Raw genomic sequence first — 17719 nt, 5'->3', positions numbered from 1 at the left:
CACACATGTCCTTTGGACATTTGTGTGTGAAACTTGCACTAAAACAAACATTTCAAGGGTGCAGGGGGGGTCCTTTGAACCCCCCTCAGCACCCTTGCAATGCATCATCAAAATTTCATTCGCTAAAAAAAAATTCGCAAAAAGGCATTGATTCCTATGGGCCTCTAGGCCCATAGGAATCAATGTAATGCCATTCCTTAATTGCGATTCGCAATTAAGGAATCGCAATTTCCGAAAATTAAGAAATCCTAAAAAAAATTAGGGTTTCTTGATGCATAGGATTTTGCAATTCCTAAATTGCGATTCCTTAATTTTCGCAATTTGGGAAGTGCAAAATCCTACAATGATGCATGTGCCCCATGGACGCTTAGGTGTCCCTTCTCTACAGCTGGAAACAATTCCTGCAGTAGCGAATCACCGCTCAGGGCAGTGAGTGTATTACTGCATCCCAAAGCTGCCCTTGAACCGTGTGTTATGCTCCCTCCCAGGAGATAGAACTGTGCTACCCTCTGTCTCTGCCCTACTGGAGGCCCATTTAGAAACCTTCCCTCGATCTGTTGATGCCCTCCAACCCCTGCCCCAGGTGTCAATTTTGTCTCCGCCCCATAACATCTCCATAAATCCCACCTGCTTGGTGACTAATTGTTGAGCGCTGACTCTGGATTGGCTGGGGCTACATACCCACGCCAAATAATCGTGCAGGAAGAAAGGACAGAAGAATTTGACGTTAACTTTTCAAATTTAGGGTAAATAGGGAAACTTTACCTGCTTTCAATCAGGCAAAGTTCCACAATTTCCCTAAAAAGGCAAACCTGCTGTTCTCACTAGCCTTTCGAGACAATTAAATCCTACCTTCATGTTAGGATTCCTGCCTCATTTTGTGTTTGTGTATAAGTGTTGTAGTTCAATGGTAAATCAAACCTAAATTAAGAATCACTCTTACGCCCAAAACCTTGTGAATCTACAAGCTATAAACTGTATGGACCGGTGCCTCTAATAGTCTGCCTCAATTCATTATAAAGGTTCCTCAGGTTTGTCAGAGTCTAACAGATTAAGCAGAGAATACTTAAAGAAGGTATATTGTTCTTAGAACCTAAAAGCACGTGTTCGAATACATTCTTACATTGTGCAGCAAAAAAAGTGCTGCTATGAATTGAAAAAGGCAGATATGAGTTAGGAGAGGCAGGAATTCTTCCTACATTGTATTATAAAAGGGGCACCTCATCCCTACTAGGCCCGACGGCACACACAGTGGGCATTTGGTATGAAGCGCAGACTCGTCTCAGATGCAGGGACACTATTACTTGAATGACTCCGCTTTGGTCTACACGACGATTGGGCAAACTTCGCAATAGTAAGGGTTTCAGAGAGTGGGACCTAATAGGTATCTCCACAGTGGGGGACCTATGGAAGGGAGATGCAATAATACCATTCGACCAGCTTCAAATCCAGTATGATTTAGCACCCACCGAGAAACTCAGGTATTTGCAGATTAGTCATGCCCTGAGGGTGGTTATCCCTCCAGGTAATGATGTGCCAGAATCCACTCCGTTGGAAGACAGACTACTTACTGAGCACATGCCCAAAAAAGCAACATCCTTTAAGTATCGCAAACTAGTCAATAAGTTGCCGGACCCAACACTGAAACTAAAGAGCAGTTGGTCTAATGATTTAGGGGACTTAGATGAGGCGGACTGGCAAACAGCCCTATCCTCCCCGCGGGAAGTGGCTATACCCTCTAGACAATAATAATAATAATAATAATAATAATAATAATAGTCTTTACTTGGATATATAAAAGATATCCTTAAAAGCACGTCACAATATTCCAACAGCTATACACATTATTAAGAGAAAAGAAAAATCAGTTAAACGATGATGATTAAATAAGGGACCACCGGATCGCATTAGTCTTCTTCTGTTACATATGAAAGATTAAAACCTAAGTGCAGAACAATAAAAACAGCATAACGTTAACACAGAAGCGGTTTCTAATAATAACGGTTAGCGGTATTCAGCTTATCAAAACAGTCTGATGTTCAGTAGATTACTACGAGTTACCCTCTAGACTTCGACTGGTACAACTGAAGATACTTCACCGAGTGTATTACACTAGGGTCACTTTACACACCATAGAAAGGGCCACACACCGCCTCTGTCTGAGAGGTTGCGGGGAGGAGGGAACATTCTTCCACACCATATGGCAATGCCCCCAGATTACAGCATATTGGGCTAAGGTCATGAGAACAATGTCACAGGTGGTGAAGGAATCTGTTGTGCCGGAGCCAAGGCGCTGTCTTCTGAACATTTGGGAGCCAAACAATCTTACCCACCCTGCCCAGGGTTGGTATAATGTACGCCAAGCAGAATATTGCCAAATATTTGAGTTCCGGGGATGTGCCCGCACTTGGAGACTGGTTCAGAGATCTTGATGTAGCAATGTTGGCGGAGAGAGTGGTGTACCTGCACCGGGGGTGCCCTCGAAAATGGGATAAAATTTGGAGTGCCTGGAATGAGTATAGGGGGGACTGTGCGTTCCACCAATGCCAGATGGGGAAAGTGACTCTGATTAAGAAATGGGGGAGTAGGGGACTCTAAGAATGTACCAATAGAGACGAATTTCTGTCATTTTAATATCTTGCAGACTGTACTGACATTGTTTTTTATAATGCACTGCCAAAACCAAGATGTGTACCGTTTACTTAACTTATGCCCTGCTAATGATATCAATAAAAATATTTACAAAAAAAAACAAAATCCCATTGGATGGAAGATTTTAAGGAAAAAGGGATTAGTGAGTGATCAGACCAAGGTAGGGGAATGGGTGTCCTAGCTACCAGCTCCATGTTGTTAGTAGACATGGGGACATTTAATATGTGTGGGCTCTATATATTTTTGTATTAGTTGAATTTCAGCAAGGTCTTGGGTGAGTTCCAAGGCATCAGTTTTACTTGGGTCGTCAAAATGTAAGTTAAAACCCCCTAGGAGCGTAATATTCATGGATGAGCTTGCTAAAGAGACCGCCACTTCCGGAAGAGATTTGAAGAATTGTCAACCCACCAATGGAGGTCGATAAATAAGAATTCCTGAGAAAGTAAGCGTAGCAGTGAGTGAAATAGAGAAAAAGAAACTTTCACAGTCAGAAACGGGGTTAAGTTAAACCCGGCATTTAAAGGAGTCTTTAAAGATGATAGCAATGCCGCCCCGTTTTTTCCTCTCGCCATCTTTGCACTAGATGTTGCACCCAGGGGGAAGTGTGCGAACCACATTGGGTGCAGAGTCCTTGTGCATTCAGGTTTCTGTTAAGAATAATTCATCAGGTTTGGCATCTGCTAGGAATAAGTTTAACTCCCCTGAGTGTTTGGACAGAGACCTACAGTTCAGAAAGAACATTTTGTATGTTTGATGGGCAAGTCCCTCTGTCTGTTTCCCGAGTCGTGCAGACTGTGAATGGACAGTGAGCACATGAAGATTCTCCAATAGCTGGGGACATGGAATGTAAGCAGCACATGCATAAATCCATGCCGACCGACGTATTCACAAGATAACACAAAAATAAATCCCAGACATACACAAACATGCCCAACACACATAGATACACACAAGCACATGCAAACACACACACAAGACATGCACAAAGAGGTACACACATGGCATCTACAAAACCACACTCTCACAAATGCACACACATGCATATAGACACAGATATATTTATAGACAGGCACACAAACACGCAGACACTAATGGATAAAATGAACGGTACAACACAAGGATAACAGTAGAAATCCCTTATAGAGAGGTGCACACAGGCCTGCCAACTAACACTGTGCTGTGTGCCAATCTTATTCTAGAAGGGTCTGTTATTACTTGTGTAGTGAGTAGAAAAAAATAGAAAAAAACATAAAAGACATAACTAAATACACTGGGCTATTTGTCCTACATTGGAATGGGAAGAGATATAAAGAACATTTAGGGCCCAATTACGAATTTAAAAGTGTTGCGCCGGGTCTGCTCTGCCGCCATACCACCAAAGTCGTGGTCAGAACACCCGCTAGATTAGGAGTTTCCTACTGTCTGGGGGTCTGTTTTTGGGCGTTCCCACGGCGGTGCCTCAGAAAATGGGCACCGCAGTGGGATCCCCGAAAACAGTTCCTACACGGCATGGGCTTTTCAGTGCATGCCGAGCAGGATCTGGGGCACATGCCCATAAAGAGGCACATGATGTGCCCCCTGTGTGCATCCCAATGTGAAGTGAGGTCAGGCAAGCCCTAGCCTCACTGACAGACATGGTCCTGGGCTTAGGTTTGGGAGGTGTTGTTGATGTAGGAGTGCTGCTCCCAGCTTGCTCCCCATAGGCATACGTTTTCAAGTTGAAAGTTGATTCTTCTCACTGGCCATTTTCTTGGCAGCACCTTTCTTTTGGGCCATCTTAAAGCTCTCAGTTGGCAGTTGTACCAAGTTGCACTAGCGGAAGCGATTGGAGGACTGACGTGTGACTGCACAGGCCTTCTGTATCTCAGTACTGTGGGTGCTGTCTCTTCTCTAGTGCAACTAAAAGCAAACAAGGTTATCATGCTGCCTGTCGCATTTGCTCTATACCGATTATATACTGATATCTAAATCATTCGCTACTTCTGTTTGGAACTGTACTCCGTGGTTGCACTACCGTTTTTACCACCCAGATTTTGGAAGTATTATGCACATCTCGGGTAAATTATAGACTCAATTTCTGACGTGCTATTCATGCACACTCATTTGAGTATTACACAGAAGCCAATACCTGGATATTTTGGACTCCTTATAATTGTTGTTCCAATATTCTCCAAACAAAGTGACTCTTAACCCTAAAGAAGTTCCTTTTAGCAATAAGGAACGAAATGCGTAGGGTGTCTGCCTTTTTTAATGATTACAAGATTAAAGAAGAATTTTGGAAGATAATTGCTTGTTCTGATTTACCTTCATTGAGTGCACCTTCCCTATTTGTGAGTTCCTTTGGACTTTGTAGCATCTAACAATGGCGGATGCTGGAAGTAGTTGCACCAAATTTGATGATATTTCACTTTGGAATTTAAGTGCTCAACCTTGGTCTACCGTTGTTGGCCTATGTTTAAGGAAGAAAAACATTTAGGAGTCCATTTAGGGGTCCATTAGGATGGCAGGCGGTGTTGTGGTCTATGTAGTGTGTGCGGTGCTTGCGGGGTGGAAAAATGCCTTTTTCCGCCCGCGAGCAGCGGTCCTCGCGTCCGTCATATTGGTATAGCAAAACATAGGTCAGTTCCCGTCTGCCGCGGAGCGACGCGCACGCCATCAAATTGCACCCGCCACCGCGGCGGTGGGAGCCAATGGAGACTCACCGCCGTGCGGAATGACGTCCGCCCCGCTCCACAAATTAGGATAGAAACACTAGAGGGTCTTGACTCTACTCCGTAAAGCTGAGTCACGATAACAACAAAACAGAACAATTGCCAATACTGAGCAACACTCCAAAACTTTATTATATAGCCAAAACCTATGAGTAAAACATATAGGTCCGCACTTTTTACTATGTCATCAATTATTTTATTTAGCATATATTTTGCACATTACTGTACCAACAACACTTTATAAACATGTGCTTCAACAATAAATACAAAAGAAGGGAAACTATATACACAAGGCTAAATTTCATCAAACTACAAAAACACCGAGACACCACCACACACTCAATGCAAACCTTCAAGCATTCCTCAGACAGATTCAGCCAAACACTTATACCAGGCACTCACATCATCCAACCATCACACCATGGCGGGAACTCAAATATTTTTACGTGGCCCCAGACCTGGTGGAACACACTCAAACTCCCAAGGACAAACAACCAAATAGATCCTATCTATTCCAACTGGCATGCAGAAATGATTCTAAGTAACACACGTTTCTACATCCAAGACCTAGTTCATTACATCAGTGAGTCAATTACATAACATGGTTTGTTTGACAAAGGTAAAGAAGATCGTCGCGTTTCAAACCCAACTGTTTGTTGGGTTCTCATCAGGACCATGAAGTTCGATAAAGAGAGAAATAAAAGAACAGTTCTTTTTTAAGGATTTACCTACAACCACTGCTTAACAAAAGCGCACACCAGCCTGTGCATACCGCCTACCTTATTCAATTCGCAGACCGAATCTGCCGTCTCAGAACCAAAATGATATCAATATTCTGAAAAGACAAACATAAGACACAAAATAATCTTTAAACCTTATGTCAAGATCAAGCAACGTCCTCACGTGACAGTGGAATTCCCTCGGGTCGCTTACCAAATGAAGAACTTGTGCATGTGTTCCCTTGTTATTTGGTGCCAATACCAGGGTGTCCTGCCAAAAAGTGGCAGATAGTTAGTGCATATTGATCCGTCATGTGACTCATACTGATAGAATCTCAAAAGATGAGGCTTACCTGAATGGCAGTTGGGATGAATGTAAAACCCTTTATTCCATGTCTCCGATTTGTAAATTACTCTGTGGGGAGATTGTATGAGCATTAACTTGATTGAACACTCACATGGCAGCCAAACTATCTATTCGCGCTGATTACCTTGGAAAATCAATCTTCCGTTTTCAAAACGCCCACGTCCTCTCTGTATCGCGTGTGGCGCCCACTCACGCAATGGATGCTGGGATATGGGGGGTGACTGGGATACGTCGTTTTTAAACTCCCCGTACCACGCACCAATGCAGGCTCACTAGTTGTGGCCACATGCTCGTCATATCCTACAATCCAGCCGTGTTGTCATGGTTACAATTGAGAAGCTAAAAGCTTTTGTGATAATTAGGATGGCCCAAACAAGCAGGCACACCGCAGCGGAGACACCGCCCAACCAGAGACGGCGGAAACTCGACAGCGGAGCGCGATAGCAGAGACCCGGTCCACACCACTCGGTCACGACCACCATGGACCCAGCACTACATGTGTTTCCGGTGCTGTAGCTGCTACAGCACTATCATCTAATGGGCCACCGCGGACGCCGCCCCAAGTACGCAAATTCACAAATACAACACACAACACCCGGGCTGGCACACTATCCAAAACCATAACAGACACCCTGCTGGGGGCATCAACACATCCACAAGGGCACCCACACATGACCCACCTGCCACCATGTCACCCCACTGCATCCTGGACACACATCGACTGTGAACCTGCAGCAACGTCCCAGTCACGTCACCGCAGCGGTCAACACATGCGCACAATGCAGAAGGCAGGGCCATTCCAAGGCATGGGCAGGGCACAAAGACCACAGGGACACACCTCCCCAACCACACATCAACACACCCCATCAAGTCACAGGCCAGGTGCCCATCCTGTGCACCCCCATGCACAGCAACAAGCAACAAGCACAGCAACAAGCAAGCACAATACACACCCAGCACCACACAACAAAGAACCAGGGAGACAGCCACTGCAGGAGTGCTGACAAGGAACACACAACACCAGTTCCTCACACACTGAAGGCTGCCAATTCTTGCCAGCACATACACACACAAACAAACACACACCCTGGGTGTATCCATAAACAGAACACACACACACAGGGATGCCTGAACAGATGCCTTCCCAAACACCACACACAAACACTTCAGGAACACACACAGAACCACATCAGAAACAGACATACCCTGTCAGCCACACTTTGGAAAGGCAATGGGAGCACAGACACAACAGGAGTGCACAACCTCATCACACAGGAACAAAACAACCACAACATACCACAATTCACACAAGAGCACCAGCACAGAACTACACTGCTACATGAAACCAACCACAGATGCACATGAAATCAAAAATGAACAAACACCACAGGACATCAGGGGATCCACATCAGGCAATGCCAAGGCCACATACACACAGCACTGTATGCACAACAAACAGTGTGTGCACAACAAGCAGAACAGTCACACACAGACATGATTGACACAACTCAACACACACAACACTACTCAGCACAGCACAAACACAACAGCACACCCAGGAAGTGAAGCAATACCACACATATATCCAACACAACACCAACAGATGCACCACTCTGGGACACAAGAGCAGAACCATCTTGACCAGAGCACTGGGCAGCACACACAGCTGAAGTGCACATGAGCAATCCTCGCAGATTAATAGCACAAGAACACCACACATAAACCATTGGAGCAATGTCTAGAGTTGAACATTTGCCCTGGCCCAAGAACTGCACCACAAAGCACAGTGTCACAAATGAAGCCATGGGGAGGCACACACACATGTAAACCAAGGGGACAGCTGACATCAAAGTGAACTCGCTTGTCAGTAGTAGACATGGAAGGGGTTTACCATTCACAAAAAGAGTGAGTACAGACCCACAATGGATAGCCATAAGTGGCCCACATAGGGGATGGCATCACACCACACACACCATGCCACACAGGAGGAGAAAAGGCACCATGTGCATGCAATGCATGAGAAACACAACCTAATGGCAGTGTGGAGCAGCAGGGCCACACAGTCCACACAAACACACTCAAGACACATTGATGATCAAACAAACACAACACTGATGTGCAAGTCACACACTTTGCACATTCATAAGTGACCAAAACAACAAGGAGGAGTCATACAGAACAGCACGGACACACCAACACACTGCACGGTGCACAACAGACAACTCACACACGTGCATACAACCATATCCACAGGGCACAACAATACGAACAACAGGCACATAACTCCTGGGTGACACATGTGTATCTTTCACAATCCAGGGGCACCCACACATCCACACCCAGTACAAAGGCACACCCTTCACACTGCACACCTCTTGACTACCCAAGAGCACACATCTCATGTAGGCCATGGGACCAGGACTAAGGGCCACCACAGGATGACCATACACATACACAGCTGGGCACACATAAAGGAATAACACACATACATATATCATGACAGTGCCCAGCCTGCATGCAAACCTGTGCACAGCATCACACCCTGTGCTGGCGGTGTACCCCAACCTGACATGTGAACAATGTGCCCAACAATAGCAAACAACTAAAGAGAGAACTGCATGACAGGTAAAAGACCCATCACAGATAACACTAGTATCAGTGTCTGAATGGCCTGAAGACCCTGTCACCCCTGTATAAAAATGTGATGCGGAAAAATATCTTGGCAATGTTGAAGTGACACATAGAGTATGGGGCACAGGCAACCAAATGCACACACCAAAATAACTTTAATCAGTAAGGACACTGACAAAACAGACAACAGGAGTAACTGTCTTTATTCACATATTGCACAGATGTGACAGTAGAACAATCGTAGACAAGAGCAAGACACAAAATGCTGCTCATATGCGAGATAATCTGCACAGGCAAACTCCAAACAGGAAGGCCAGTGTCCAGGGCAGGTGGCACAGCAAGTACATGAGAGGCTGCACAGGGGAGAGTACAACACAGCAAAGCAACAGAGCCAGTGTCCAGGGCAGGTGGCACAGCAGGTACATGAGAGTCTGCACAGGTGAGAGTCCAACACAGCAGAGCAACAGGGCCAGTGTCCAGGGCACAGGGGAGAGTCCACCACAGCAGAACAATAGGGCCAGTGTCCAGGGCAGGTGGCACAGCAGGTACATAAGAGGCTGCACAGGTGACAGTACAACACAGCAGAGCAACAAGGCCAGTGTGCCGCGAGAAGTGCAGAGTCAGGACATGAGAAGCTGCACAGGCAAGGCCAGAACAGCAGTGAATGACAAGGCCAGTGGGCATGGCAAAGTGCAGAGTCAGGACATGAGACGCTGCACAGGCAAGGGCAGAACAGTAGTTAATGACAAGGCCAGTGGGCATGGCAAAGTGCAGAGTCAGGACATGAGAAGCTGCACAGGCAAGGCCAGAACAGGAAGGCCAGTGTGCAGGGAGAAGTGCAGAGTCAGGCAATGAGAACCTGCACAGGCATGGCCAGAACAGGAAGGCCAGTGGCCAGGGAGAAGTGCAGAGTCAGGACATGAGAAGCTGCACAGGCAAGGCCAGAACAGCAGTGAATGACAAGGCCAGTGGGCATGGCAAAGTGCACAGTCAGGACATGAGAAGCTGCACAGGCAAGGCCAGAACCACAGTGAATGACAAGGCCAGTGTGTAGGGAGAAGTGCAGAGTCAGGACATGAGAAGCTGCACAGGCAAGGCCAGAACAGGAAGGCCAGTGGCCGGGGAGAAGTGCAGAGTCAGGACATGAGAAGCTGCACAGTGAGTGTGTTTGACTGTACCCTTCCATGGCCAGCAACACACCCAGGTTGTAAACAATGGGCAGGACTACCACACCTGTATGAGAGACAGGTGTATGAGAGGGACTAACACTCACTCTTGGCTGTCAGATGGACTTGGAGCTGAGTGTGTGTGCGGGACAGCAGGACCAATTGACTGGGGAGACAGAGGCCCAGGTGATGTAGGCTATCAGTGGCTTGGCAAGCTGGAGGGCCATTTGGACCAAGTGGTGTAGTGGCACGTGGAGGCGGAGTCATGCAGACCTGTGACACAGTGTGGGTGGGAGAGGTTGGAGGGGTGCCTTTCCACTTCTTGGGAATGCAAAATGACTTTCCTTTACTGGGGTTAATGGAAACTGGTCTGGACACAACAGGCACACACACCAATAGAGCCACTTCAGGTGCAGACACTGGCACTCCCTCTGGTGACGTGCTGGATCCTGCGTGACGCTTTGTCTGGCTACGCCTCTGGAACGGCTTCCCCTGTTTGCCAGGTGTCCCCCTACAGTGCCCTCCTTTGCCTGTTTGTCTGGGGTAGACCCTACAGTGCCCTCCTTCACCTGCTTCACTGGGCTTGGAATTGGAGTTGATGTGGCGGTGGAATGTGGCCCTGAGACCTTCCTAGGTGTACCCTTGCCAGACAACACCCCCTCAGTGGGCATAGACACTGCACGCCTAGCTCTGCGTGAAATTTTAGGGTCTGGAGAGTCCTTCGCTGGTGATGCCTTTGAGGCATGGGAGCCTGATGCCTGCTTCCTTTCTTTTTCTGCCTTGCTCTTCCCTGATGGGCTCTTGTCTTTGCATTCTGGACTGGCTCTGCTCTTCTGTGGGATGGTGTCTGTGGGCGGGACCGCTTGGGTTGCTTCTGCTGGGTGCTTCTTGTGCTGTATCGTGACTGGAAACCGTGGTCACTGTCATGAATGGCAGATGTCACTGTGGATGACAAAGCCTGAACTGTACGGTGTAGCCCACCCAAGTCAGAATGTATGCCCTCCATGTAGGCAACCACCTGGCCTAAATTTTTGTCATGGTCAATGAAGCATTGATCCGGCCTGTCTAGCCCACACAAAGCTGGCACAGGAGCTCTACAGACTTAGCACTGAGGGCAGCAGGGGGGACAAGTGCCGGCTCAGCGGTGCCAGGTGTGAATCTAACTCGTCCCCTCTTACTGACACGGACACGGGCAGCACCAGAGGAAGTGGATGGGAGGGTGGGCACTGGCCGCTGTGTGGTAGAAGATGATGCAGAGTCCACATTCCCTGTGCCTTCCAACATGGATGCATCCCCACTGGCATCAGATGATGGTGTACTCTGTGTCTCAGGCAGGGATTTCCTCCTGCATACTCCGGTCCCCCTCAGATGCGCTGGTGGGCTCTGTGTCACTGGCCTCCGGTGCAGCTGTAGTGCTACCCTTGTCACCACTGGTTTCCGGCTCCTGTTCCTCCATGTCCACTCTCGATTCTGCATGAGAGATAGATGCAGGGTTGTGTTAGTGTCATCATCAGGACAAAGCAAACCAATCAATGCAGTACAGGAGATGCCGAAATCTACATGGTGACCACCACACCCTGCAATCACATTGCAACTACACACCACATAGACCACAACAGTGCCTGTAACCCTGAACATCTGCCATGTCGAGGCCACTCAGCACAACACCCTGCCCGTGGATGAAGTGTACCAGACACACAACTTGCTCTGCCCACACCTAGGGACATGATGTGGGAACACCACTTATTACCACTGACATACCTTGAGGGAACAGGAGGGGACAACACACGCACCTATTAGGACATGACATTCCACATTGGCAAGTAGGCCATATCAAATACCATGTGGCACTCTGGGGCACATTCTTTTCTGATGTGTGTGCCTCACCGATCATGTTGCATGCAAAGTAGGCATATATGCAGTCACACTCAGATAGTGGACACTGCTGTTCGCCCCTAATAGATTCCCCACACCATCCCAATGCTGAATGACCATGTAGATGCTAACACATCTGGCAATGGGAAAGCACTGCAGGGAGGCTCACCCTTGTAAGGGCAGTTTGGGCCAATGCATGACACCGGCACCCATCCCAGCAGCCACTCACATGACACAGCACAGCGCCACCCAACGAACATCACATGGGCCACCGCTGCCACAGGCCCTGTACACATGCATACGCTCCCAGGCAAAGTCACCCTCCCCAAATACTCACCCCTACCTTGCTGCCGGTGCTCTTCCAGACGTGCATCCAGCTCAGGATGAATCACTGCCAATATGCGGCCCATCAGTGGTGTCATGTTGCACCTTGCCAAACGCCCAGTGCGTGGTAGCAGCCCCAATGTCATCTCTGCCACGTTCTTAGCCAGCCGGCTGATGTTGTCCCACCTCTTGTGGCAGTGGGTGCGTCGTCCGTTGGATACCCCCAGGGCTCGCACCTTTGCTGCAATGGCCCTCCACATGGCCTTACACTGGTGTACCTTGAGCTGCAGGCATGGGAGAAGAGAAGGGGAAATTATCAGTGACACAGTGTCATGGACCAACATCTATCAGTACAGTAGCAAGACACAAACCCATTACCAATTGTAATCTCCTTCCATCCCAAACTGGGGTACACCTCACAAGGGCACTCTGCATGGGCCAAGAAGATGTGTGTGCATGCATTTATGAGGGCGTACAGGGTCCCTGATAAACTCACACACATGCAGTATGACTGCACTGAACCCCCTCAGTGGCTTGCACACATCTGCAGTCCTATGCACGTCTGGCCACTACATTCATCACATATCTACCCGTGTCTGTGTGTAGAATCACTGTGTGCATGACTGGGCAGCATTCAATGAGCATGTCCTTTGAACATATGTGTATGTGATGTGTGTGGCATTGGGGTACATCCTCCCTTTACGATGACGTACCACAACATTGGGTGCACCATACAGCCTTGGCTACTGTGCTAGCACCTCGTCCACAAAGACCTCCAGCTCCTCGCTTGTGAATGGACTGGCACGGATCTTCTCTGCCCTTGCCATCCCTGTGGACAAGGTACACCTGTGGTGGAAGTGGGTGGTGAGGGGTCCCAGGCAGCAGGCTCTGGAGGCAGCAGCATGAGAGGGTCCCAGGCAGCAGGCTCTGGAGGCAGCAGCGTGAGAGGGTCCCAGGCAGCACGCTCTGAAGGCAGCAGCAGAAGAGAGTCCAAGGCTGCAGGCTCTGTGAGCAGTGGAAATGTGAGGCTCACTCCCACAGATTTATAGCCCCCTGGGATCGTTTCTTAGGTGCCACGCTGCAACAATTGGTTGTCCAGGTCTGCCTTTTTCAAACCCATCCAATGAGCGATTCCGCAGTGGCGGAGCACGCCTTCCGCGATTTTCAAAACTGCATCCTGTCACCGCAATCATCGCTCCCATTGGCTGTAGGCAATGCTCCATGGCGGTGATGCACCGCAGGGGCCCGGTGTGCGCTACCGCGATGGTGCATCTTTCAAATCCATCCAATGACCGCCTCCAGTGTGGCATAGCACGCCTTCCGCGATTTTCAAAGCTGCATCCTGCCACCACAATCATCGCTCCCATTGGCTGTAGGCAATGCCCCATGGTGGTGTCACACTGCTGTGGCCAGGTGGTAGCTACTGCGATTTGGGTGGCGGAGCATGCCCACCGCCATCTACCCATGTCTCCATGCCAATGACTACAGCACTTGTGAAGGGGGTGGTGCTGGTGTCACACAGCCGGGGCCAGGCGGTAGCTACCACGATTTGGGTGGCAGAGCATGCCCACCGCCATCTACCCATGTCTCCATGCCAATGACTACCGCACTTGTGAAAGCGGTTGGTGCTGGTGTCACACAGCCGCGGCCAGGCGGTAGCTACCACGATTTGGGTGGCGGAGCATGCCCAATGCCATCTACCCATGACTCCATGCCAATGACTACCGCACTTGTGAAGGGGGTGGTGCTGGTGTCACACCGCCGGGGCCAGGCGGTAGCTACCGCGGTTTGGGACACATGCAATGGCAATGTTCATCGTGAACACTTCTACAGTACACAGCGGCAACATGGTTAAGGCACATAATCGTGCACACAATGCCATTATTCCATCAAATCCACAGGTGGACGCACGTGACATGGTTGACTATGTGTCACGTACATTGGTCTGTGGTCCCTGCATTGTCAATTATGCATTTGATGGTTGCTGATGCGTGACAGTTTTGTAGTGAACTCAACAATGTGTAACCAATCAATGTGTTGTGGGTCCTTGCTGACCTTGGCAAGGCTTGTCTCCCTGTATGGTGTTGCTACTTACTTGTGCTTTCATATCTGATCAAAAAAACCACCACTGGGTCAGGGCTCCCAACAGAAAGGCTTAGCCACAAGCAATAAATAACAAAAGAAGTGCCAATACTGTGAATGATTTCAAACTAAATATTCTCAAAACATCTGAACTAAATAAGATGTTTTAGTCTCGCATTTGTGAGCAGAATTAATCCTTTATTTTTTCACAACTATTTATTGAATGAGTTTGGTTTATGATTTCACCAACTTTTCAAGTTACAGGACCTTATATACACAACATTTACATCAATACAACCATAAAAAATCACGAAAGAGGTTCAATGCATTTATAATCAACATTCATTCATACTTCAATCACCCTAAATCTAAAACAACCACAGACACACATACAATTTTACACTGGAATAACAATGTTCACAGAAAGCCATATATACATTTTTCAATTTAAACAAAACAGTTTGAATATAACTTCTGGCTATGATAGTCTACGCGTTTCGAACACTTTGTTGGTGATAGAGTTCTCATCAGGACCAGAATCTGTAAAGAAAGGAGAAGAACCTTTCTTTAGACTTATCACAATAGAAAATCTCTCTCTAGCTGTACCTCCATCACTACGAGCCCAGCAACTCTTACCTCTGACTAACAGAGAAGGTGTGGTTGGATGACATAAGTAGTCCACGACCGCGGCGGCCCAACTTATAGGGCAGTGGTTAGAGAGTATCACCACGACATCACAGCTGGCAAAAAGTCCTATCTGGCCAGAAGGATTGAAGATGCTTCCAGCTCCTGTAAGGAAATTTTCAGGATAGTCAAGGACTTTATTTCCCCTCCTTGGTGCACTCCCAGATCCACGCATTCGGAGTCATGAATCTCCGAATTTGCCGACTTTTTTTGCCAGCAAAATTCAGACTATCCAAGCCTCCTTTAGAACTGCAGGCACCTTTACTACTCTGAATTTGCGGTCCCCCTGCCCCTGCCCGATCTCCGCGGGCCCTGCCCTCTGGAATTTCCCATCTCTGACCGTACAGGCCTCGTTGGATCTCCTTTCCAAACTGAAATCTGGTTCCCCGTTAGACCCGTGTCCTGCTAAATTTCTTGCGCAAATGGCCCCTATTCTCAACCATCTTATTAACCCAATACTTAATCTTTCTCTTAGTACGGGTGAGGTCCCCCAGCCGTGGAAACAGGCTCTAATTTTGCCACTTCTAAAAAAAAACAACCTGGACCCTAAATCCCATGCCAACTATAGACCCATCTCCTTCCTGCCTGCGCTTGCGAAAGTGGTTGAGAAACAAGTCCATACCACCTTGACCCACTTTCTTGAGACGAACGACATACTCCATCAGTCGCAGTCCGGTTTCCACTCCATTCTGAGCACGGAAACAGCTTTGCTCGAGGTCACCGAGGCTGTCAAGGAAACCTTGGACAGAGGAGGCAAAGCCATGTTGGTTATGCTTGATCTCTCTGCGGCTTTCGACACCGTCCCCCATGACCGTCTCCTTTCTAGACTCTGGGAGATTGGTCTGAGGGGGACGGTGTTCCGGTGGTTTAGGTCGTTTCTCTCAAATCGCCAGCAAACGGTCTGGGCCCCCCTTTCTCTGCCGCAATGCCGCCTTTGGAGGTCGGAGTTCCGCAGGACTCAATTTTGAGCCCTTCGCTCTTTAACATCTATATGACCCCTCTGGCGGCACTGGCGGAGGATTTTGGGGCCCAGATCGTGTCGTACGCGGACGATACCCAACTTCTGTTCACGTGCGACAAGGGCTCCGATTTTGATGGGGTGTCCATCCGGGGTTGCCTTGGGGCTGTGTTTGACTGGTTTGGTCGTAACAGCCTCAAGTGCAACTCCGACAAGTCCGAAGTGCTCTTCTTCGGCTGCCCTGCAGACCCCAGGTGGAAGAAATGGTGGCCCACTGCCATGTTCCCTCCTGCCAGCGATTCGGGGGCTGCTAAAAACCTGGGTATTCAGATTGATAACAGCCTCTCCTTCAAAGCCCAGGTGGCTGGTCTGGCCGGCAAATGTTTTTCAATCTTGACGATGCTAAGGAAGTTCCTGCCGCTCTTATCTTTAGAGCATAGAAAGGTCACGGTACAGGCCTTGATAGGCTCTTGCATGGACTATTCCAACGTCCTGTACCTAGGCCTTCCGGACTTCCTTCTTGCGCGTCTCCAGGTTGTTCAAAACTCAGCGGCCCGGGCCATCTTTGGCCTCACTAGGAGAGCTAGGGCCAGCGACCTTCTCAGGACTCTTCACTGACTGCCTATTATCCCCCCGCCCCGTGGTTTACTGAGCAGTTGAAAAGTGAGAAATCTTTATGTAAAAAGTTGGAACGTAAATGGCGCGCTTATTACGATCCTGGGGCCAAACAAAACTACAAAAATGCTCTTACCAAGTACCATTCCCTTTGTAACATAGCCAAGGCGGAACATGTTAATCGTACCATTCTAAATGCTCAGAACCGACCCAAAGCCCTATTTAAAGCTGTGCAGGAACTTTCAGGCATGTCTTGCCTACCCAAAGCTCCCTGCCTGGATGAAATGCAATGTAACTCCCTGGCAGAATTCTTCACTGCCAAAATCGAGACCATCTATACTAACTTTGGAGTTCCTACTCACAATCCATCCTCTCCGGAGCCGGTCATGTCTGTCCGTGTTTGAATTAGAAACAGGGACCAAATGTGTCCGCCCTCCACGCCGCAGCTGACTGCTTGGGACCCTCTCACTATCACCCTTCTGCAGCATATTCTAGGTTGCATTAAATCTGGCTCCCCCTTGGAGCCCATGCCCCCACAAATCCTTTTAACTCTTGATTCTTATGCACTCACTTTAATTTTAGAATTCCTTAATGCTTCACTCAGAGAAGCCAAGGTCCCGAGTATGTGGAAGCACGCATTGATTGTGCCCCTACTAAAGAAAGCCAATGCTGATCCCAACAATCAAGCTAATTTTCCTCCCATTTCACTCCTTCCGATCTGCTCCAAAATCCTGGAAAAGCACATTAACAAACAGCTTACCACTTACATTGAAGCAGGCAACTTTCTCCATCAGTCTCAGTCTGGTTTTAGGGCTGGCTTCTCTACCGAGTCCACCCTTCTTGGGGTCTCTGAGACCATTCGATGCCAGGTAGACAAAGGGGAAACTGTGGCACTCATCCTACTTGATTTGAGTGCCGCTTTCGACACGGTTTCC

This window comes from Lissotriton helveticus, chromosome 2_1, assembly GCF_964261635.1.
Source record: "Lissotriton helveticus chromosome 2_1, aLisHel1.1, whole genome shotgun sequence".
NCBI lineage: Eukaryota > Metazoa > Chordata > Amphibia > Caudata > Salamandridae > Lissotriton > Lissotriton helveticus.
The sequence above is the reverse complement of the archived record's forward strand: the minus strand, read 5'-3'. Positions refer to the sequence as shown.